The sequence below is a fragment of the Varanus komodoensis genome, unplaced genomic scaffold (assembly GCF_004798865.1).
Source record: "Varanus komodoensis strain SLA01 unplaced genomic scaffold, ASM479886v1 scaffold826, whole genome shotgun sequence".
Taxonomy (NCBI): Eukaryota; Metazoa; Chordata; class Lepidosauria; order Squamata; family Varanidae; genus Varanus; species Varanus komodoensis.
Window position 1 is genome coordinate 21,281 of NW_025336516.1, and position 8,367 is coordinate 29,647.

The following is an 8,367-nucleotide window of genomic DNA, read 5'->3' on the forward strand; positions in this document are numbered from 1 at the left end:
ATCTGCAATGGTTTTTGCAGACCAATCTGTCCTGTTCATAGTCTGAGAGGGCAGGAGGTCTGTGAGGATAAAGATAAAGTGCCTGGATGAGAAGACTTTACAGTGATGTAATGTAAACATTCAGAAGAAAAATTAATAATACTGCTTCGAAATGAAAGTGGTATTATGAATAAAATGATTGAAATTAAAAAAGAGAAATTACTCCCCATAAAGGCAAGGAGTGCATACAACATTCATACACTAGCCAGTGATCCTATCCTGCCACATTCATATAAAACTATTTTGTCTTTTAGTTGTTTTTTTGCTCCCTTCATCATGCACTATTCACCACTCTGAAACTGTGTAAACAGATTTTGGAGGGGTTATACCAAACTTGCAAAAAAAATGTGAAAGAAAATAATGTTTGGATTTTGCCTTCTTTGGGCAAAAGGGGAGTGTGCAAAGCAGATTAGGGGGAAACAAAGGGAAATGGGGGAGACAAAGGGAAACCGTTAATGCAGAAACCTCTGTAGCAACAGACCTTTAAAAAGACAGAAGAGTTGCCACCATCCTGATATACTGCTCTAGTTTGAGGGGCACTATCAACTGAAACCATTGTCTAACTATACGTGAACACGTTTTGCTATCTTCTCATCCAACTGTTGGTTCCCGGAAGGGCAGATTGGAGCTTTTCACCAACCTTCCCACACCCATCATGACACTGCCCAGCCCAGGAAGCATTTTCTTGCTCCTTTTGGAAAATCCAGGGGTGTAGAAGACACTGGCATTTACGAAAGCAAAGGTTTTTCCTCCACCACCACCTCCTCCTCTTAACTATTTACGAATTTCAGCAAGGATTGTTTTCCTTTTGCGTCAGTGAACCAGCTAAATTTCAGATGGCTCATACCTTTTTTGCTTAAATGATTAAGAAATCTTTCCAGCTTTGGATACTTGCACTTTCAGGGGTCACCAAATGTACCTTCCTCTCAACTGTTCTTACTCCTGGTTTCCCCCTAGCTGCACCCCTTTCTGAGAAGCATCACATTTAACAACAGTGCTGGGGAAAAGGTTTCCTTTGACCAAAACAGGAAAATCTTGGATTCACTTGACCTTATCAACTGGATCACATTCCCAAACACATCCTTTCAGAAACGTAAAATACGAAAGATGGACCCCACGGCTGCTGGGGACCACGTGCTCACTATTGAGGAAGATGCCCTTGTATGGCCTAGCAGATTTAATCAGGTAGGATCCTTTCACACTATGGGATGTATCTTGAAGCCACTGAAAATGGCTAACTCTTCAGACCATATGTTCTCTCTATGTTGTGCTACATGATTCAGCTCTATGGATTTCAGGCTCATTTTATCTGCTTGTAAAGGCTCATTTAAATACAGTTGGCTGCTATAGTGTCAGACCTACACATCAATGGTTAGAATCTTTGCTTCTCTCTTGTCTTCTCTTGTCTTCTCTTGTCTTCTCTAGTCTACTTTTGTCCCTGACCCTGGCCTTCGCCTTTGTCTTCTGCTTTTTTTTTTTTTTTGAGTGTACCTTTAAATGTGAATTCAATTTAGATGTAAATCAAAAAGTAGATTAAAAGAAGGGAACATCTTTCTTTCACTTGCATTCTACAGTTAGCATGCCTAATTTCATAATTGCAAATCAACATGTCCAGAGATGTTAGTAACTGGACAGCATACAAATTTTATAAATAAATAAATATGAACACAAAATGCATATTCTGTAAAATTCATATATCTGTGAAATTTGCTGTGGAGTTCTCTGACAGAAAAAAACACATGAAAGGAATATCTTAAAGAAGGTGCACACAAACATATATATATATTTATGGAAACACTTCAAACTCATTAGGAAAATTCCTGTATTAGTAGAGCTAGCACACAAAAATGTGTTTGAGAAATGTAAAGGGAACTGAAAGCAGCTTTGCATAAGTGTGTTTAAAACTTTTTCAAACAAGAGGGTCAATTAAAATGGCACCTTGGGTGATAATGTCAAAATTGGGGAAAAGTGCAGCTTAACAGTGGAGAAATATTAAGGTTGGAGAATCAAATGAAGATTAATTGCATCATCTCTAGTATCATCATGAAGAATATTGTAGGGAAACTTCAAAGGAATGTGCAGTGATATGCGATAAGATGCTATTGTTTTCCCAAGACAACCCAAGATTCTTGGAGTGAAGTGTAAAAATGAAACGTGCAAATCATATTTGGCCCCAGGTACTAAGCACTCCACAGAATATGGCTCATCAACACATTACTTTTTGACTTAATACTATGGAAAGAGGGGATGCAAAGTGATTTTTAATGTTACACTGAGTTCTTCCATATGAGCTCCTACTGATAGAAAAACTATCTGCCTCTGTTCACTTAAAAGGTATTGACCATTCTAGCAGCAAGAAACATAACACATCTTGCCTCTCTTTTGTTTATGAACAGGCTCAACCAATTTCTCTTTGCAATGCCATTTGCCCTCCAGGATTTAGCAAAAAGACAAAAGAAGGGCAACCCTTCTGCTGTTATGATTGTCATCCATGCCCAGAAGGAAAGATCGCAAATGATGAGGGTAGGAGCCTCTGTAAATTGATTTTGACTAAATTGGATGCTTCTATTGGTTAGGACTTTTGCAGAAATTCCTTGGCATGCATTTAAACAGGTGTATTCATTGAACATGTTATTTTCACTTTTGGGAGAAAGCCAGAAAAGGATGAGCAAATAGGTTCTGACATGTGTACTGAGATGTGGGTGCTGTTCCACACAACATATTGCAGGAAAAACAGGAGGAGGCAAATGAGATTATGCAACATGGCCAAGAGTGACTCTGTGTGTATATGGGGGTGGGTGCCATATGACAAAGGTATCCAGCAGTCCAGTAGCCCTCATCCATGGGACTGTCTTCCTGAAACTTACAGATTTACTGAGCTCAAGATCAACTTCTAAGAAACGAAAATCGTCTTTAATTTTGCAGATATGGATGACTGTATTCGATGTCCAAAAGATCAGTATCCAAACCAAGAGAAGGATTCCTGTCTTCCAAAATTTATTAGCTTCCTAACATATGAAGAACCTTTGGGGACCGCTTTGGCTGTTTGCGCTTTGACTTTTTCTTTCATCACAGCATTGGTTTTGGGCCTCTTCATTAAGCACAAGGACACTCCCCTGGTCAAAGCCAACAACCAGAACCTCACCTACACTCTCCTTGTTTTCCTTCTGCTCTCCTTCCTGGTTGCTTTGCTATTTATTGGCAAGCCAAACAAGTTATCTTGCCTTCTTCGACAAAGTGCTTTTGGGCTCACATTTTCAGTGGCTGTGTCTTGTGTTTTAGCAAAGACCATCATTGTGGTTATCGCCTTCATGGCCACCATGCCTGGATCCAGAGTGAGGAAATGGGTAGGCCAGAAACTGGCAGCATTCCTAGTTTTCTCTGGTTTCTTTATTCAAGCCTGCATCTGCACTGTGTGGCTGGCAATATTTCCCCCATTTCCAAACTTGAATACAGATGCAACGGAGAGGGAAATGGTCCTGGAATGTAATGAAGGGTCAGTTGCCATGTTTTCTTGTGTCCTGGGCTTTTTAGGCTTCCTGGCTCTTGTCAGCTTCACAGTGGCTTTCCTAGCCAGACGTTTACCAGACACATTCAATGAAGCCAAGTTCATCACCTTCAGCATGCTGGCATTTTGCAGTGTCTGGCTGTCCTTTGTGCCTTCTTACATGAGCACAAAAGGAAAATACATGGTGGCTGTGGAGGTCTTCTCCATCCTGGCCTCTAACACTGGGCTCCTGGTTTGCATCTTTTTTCCCAAATGCTATATCATTGTGGTGAGGCCGGAATCGAACAACAGGAAGAATCTAGGAAGAAGAACCAAGTAGAGGTTCTCCAATCTGCATGGCCCTGATCTAAACATGCCTATCAATTTCTCATATTGAAACAAATAGATTAGTTTTCCTTTGCATTCTTTCTGAGGAAATGGCAGGTGGAAGTTTGTTAGTTACAGGGTACTTATTTCATTGGAGGCTCAATCACATGTAAGGATGATTATGATGATGAATTAAAAAAAAAAAAAACAAAGTGTGCCTCATATTTCCCTAAACTCCTTTGAGTAATGGAAAACTTTTATTTGGTGTCAGTTTCATCAGTATCTGATTAATTTCATGCCTTTATTTATATCTATGTGTGTATGTTATATTGGACAAGATGGACTTTTGTTCTGATCCAACTTGGCTTCTTTTCTCCTTGTATGGGAGAGTGGCTATAATAATTCAGTCCCAGTTGACTGTTGGGAACAAGGATGAACATTTAGAAATTGCATCACTAGTCCCCCACTTCCCCCATAAAACATGTGCAGATTCACATACTTTCAAGAATTGCAGATTGCAGAAAAATAGTCAGTTAAGTGCAAAATGGGGTGTGTTTGAGAATGTGTGAGTGACTGAGGAAGTGAGTGAGTGAGTGAGTGAGTGAGGTAAATTATGTCAGTGCTCTGGTCAGCTTGGGCTTTCTTATCTTTTTCAGGTCAATTATGGTGCCTCACGTTTGGTGAATGACAAAGTTAAGTTACTTTCATTCACCATATGTTCACAAAGATAGACCTTCAGTAGAAGGTTAGATTAGAAGTCAGCCTTCTGCATTTGTCATCAGTGGTGAGATTTGTCTTATACTATACCTGAGAATGATACCTCCTGGAGTAGAATGTGAAAATTCACACAGGATAAGGGGTAAAGTCTTTATTATGACTTCTCAAATGGAGTTTACAATACTTCTTTTTGAAAGAGACTGGAGCATTGATTTCTTCATGGTGATGCATCCTTTGTCATTCACTCAAGGGACGTCTTCAGCTCAGAAGAATCCTTGGGATGAGAAATCTCTGTTTTGACCAGGGAGAGCTCATCATATCTATCGAAGTGTGTTAACCTCTGTGTTTTAGCTCTTTGCTTACATGGCTTCACATCATAGAAGTGAGGGGCATCATGGAATCATAGAATTCAGGAATTGGAAGGGGCCATGAAGTCCATCGAGTCCCACCCCCTGCTGTTGCAGGAAAATGACTGAATCTATCACTCCAATCTGGTGGGAAGGGGATGAGGAAGGTACCAGACAATGGAGCAGCATCAGCTTGACATAGACTTATAAAGAAGCCTTAGCCAGAATTATATACAGAAAGATTTTGCGGGGAAGGAGAGGACAGAAGGCTTCCCTTCTCTCTGTTCTCTTCCCACCCTACAAAAGATGTCCATAATACTCTGATTTTAAGCATTGGTGCAGGGTTCAGAATGTCAGGCAAAAACAATGGTCAGTTCAAATTTGGCATGACTTTCTTTTTAGCTTTTTCTGGCCTTTTGACACCTTTTTGGGTGATTGCTCTGGTGTGTGAGTTGGATACTACTGGTTGGAGGGTTGTTTCCTGGTGTGCAACTCATGACTGAGAGCCAGTGACCAGACCTCTTCAGCACGAGGCTGCCATTTAATGTAGATGGACATGTAGAAGGAAGGGGATGTTTTCAGGCAATTTACACTGCTATCAATTTCAGAACAGCAACCATCATCTTACCCTTCTCATTTCACTTTTGCTTTCTTTCCTTTGGACTTTGCTGTTCATTGGGCAGCTGAGAAGATAACTGTTTTCCTTCAACAAGGAACTTTGGTATAATTTTCTCAGTGGCTGTTCCTTATGTTCTTGCCAAAACCATCATTGTGGTTGTAGCTCTTGTGGCCACCAGGCCTGCGTCATGAATGAGGAAGGGGCTGGGGAAAATTTGGCACCCCCTATTGTTTCTTCTTGTGTTCTTACTCAAGATACTATTTGGCTGGCCATTGCTCCCCCTTTTGAAGATTTTGACATGCATTCAGTGGATAAGGAAATAGTGCTGGAGTGTAGTGAAGGAGCAGCCAACATGTTCTATTGTGCCTTTAGTTTTATGGGATTATAGCAAGTTTCTCTGTGGTCTGGAACCTTCTGGATAGTGTTAATGAAGCCAAGGTTACTGTTTTCAACATGTTGGTGTTTTGCAGTGCCAGGAAGTCCTTTGTTCCAAAGTACCTGAGCACAAAATGGAAATATATGTTTCCTGTGGAGATCTTCCCCATCCTGGCCTCCAGTGCTAGTTTACTGGTTTGTATCTTTCCCCAAAATGCTACATCATGTTTTTCAAGTTTGAGCCAAACAATAGGGAACACTTATGAAGGAAGTATAATTAAAAATTGGAGTTATTTATGAATGTGATCTAGTGAAAAATATGCACCCATATAAATAGAATGAAAATTCAATCAATTGTAATTGGCTAGTTAATTGTTTTTAATGCCTTTTTATCATGATTTAACATAGCAACATCTTCAAGCAGAACATACTTTAACTCATCCAAAGAGTATTGGATTACACTGTTTTCTGTGAATCTCAGAAAATTCCACCACTGAACAGTGGGAAGCAAAGTCCAGGCAGATGCAAGACATTGTATTGTACAAGTCAATAGAAAGTATTCTGCTGTGGATATGTCTAAGTTTTCCTAAGATTTCCAGCGTGCTGCAAACCCCAGGAAAACTTCAGTGTTCCCCTGATCACGCAATGGAAGATGAAATAGAAGCAGTGAGATATTTCTTTGCTGCCTTCACTGTCTTCCAGTATTCTTGAGTTTAAGCGCTTACGAAGGCTTCACTGAACCCAATCGGGGTTTATACCCATCTCCACTAAGCCATCTCCTATATTGCTTCATTGCTCCATTTTCATGGAGCTGCAAATACATTCTATAGAGAGTATGCTCAAGAGCAATTGTGTCAAGAAACCAGGTTCTGCATGGATTCTAGATATTGACAGAATGTCTGGTCATATCAAATGGAAATATCCACAGCCTTCTGCAACCCCTCTGCATATCATATGTGCCTCTGCAAAGACTATCAAGATGGGCAGTGTAGCCTCCCATGCCATACATACTGGATGGAGGCTCTACATTGACCTGTAGGACTCTTTGCAGTAGCATTGTACACTTTCCATATGACTACACCTTCACATTTCCCAGTTGACCGACCACCCCACATATTGCTGTGAGGTGGGTGGAAAGAGAAGGAGCTGCAGTGAGGACACTCACAGCATGGCCTGGCATGAAGGAGGGGATGCGTGGTAGGCCAGTGTCCACACATGATGAAGTTGGCATAGGTTTAGAAGTCATGGTTGAAGGGGCCAGTGTGGGGCAGCAAATCATGCTGTTTGCAGCCATGGTGGGGATAGTTGGGGGCAGGACAGAAGCTTACACAGAAGCCTCCAGACAGAAGACTCCAGAGCAGAGACACCCTATTGGGACCATGCTGCTCCCAGTGATGCTTTGGAGGACCATCAGCAAGAGAGGGGTAGGGGAAGAGACAGATGTGTGTGATGTGAATAAGCAGTGCCACAGATTGGTGCAGACAGGTCAAGCTAGTAGCAACCACAAGAACTTATGAAATTTCACTCAGGTCTTAATTGTTTTGTTTTCTGCATTTGGAAAAAGTTAGAAAATGCCCTGACAATGAATGTACAGAAAGTTCTCACATATTCTGTCCTCATTGCAACATTAACCAGCACTTTAAGGATGCTTCATATTGCCTAATATGTGTGCTTAGGCTTCTTCTTGTTGTTAGTTGCGAAGTCATGTCCGACCCATCACAACCCCATGGACAACATTCCTCCAGGCCTTCCTGTCCTTTGCTGTCCCCCAGAGTCCACTTAAGCTCACACCAACTGCTTCATTGACTCCATCTAGCCACCTCATTCTCTGCCGTCCCCTTCTTCTTTTGCCGTCAATTGTTCCCAGAATTAGGCCCTTCTCCATTGAGTCCTTCCATTTCATTAGGTGGTCAAAGTATCTGAGTTTCATCTTCATTATCTGGCCTTCTAAATAGCAGTCAGGGATGATCTTCTCCAGAACTGACTGGTTGGATCCCTTTGCAGTCCAAGGGACTCTCAGAAGTCTTCTCCAGCACCACAATTCAAAGGTTTCAATTCTTTGGCACTTCCTTTATGGTCCAACTTTCACAGCCATACATTGCAACTGAGAAAACCTTAGCCTTGACTATACGCACTTTTGTTGGCAGGGTGATGTCTCTGCTTTTTAGTATGCTGTCCAAATTTGCCATAGCTTTCCTCCCAAGAACCAAGCGTTTTTTAATTTCTTGGCTGCAGTCACCATCTGCCGTGATCTTGGAGCCAGAAAAATAAAATCTGTCACTTCCTCCATTTCTTCCCCATCTATTTGTGAGGATGTGATAGGACCTAATGCCATGATCTTGGTTTTCTTAATGTTGAGTTTCAAGCCAACTTTGGCACTCTCCTCCTTCACCTGCATCAAGGGGCTCTTTAGTTCCTCTTCACTTTCTGCCATGACAGTGGTATCATCTGCATAT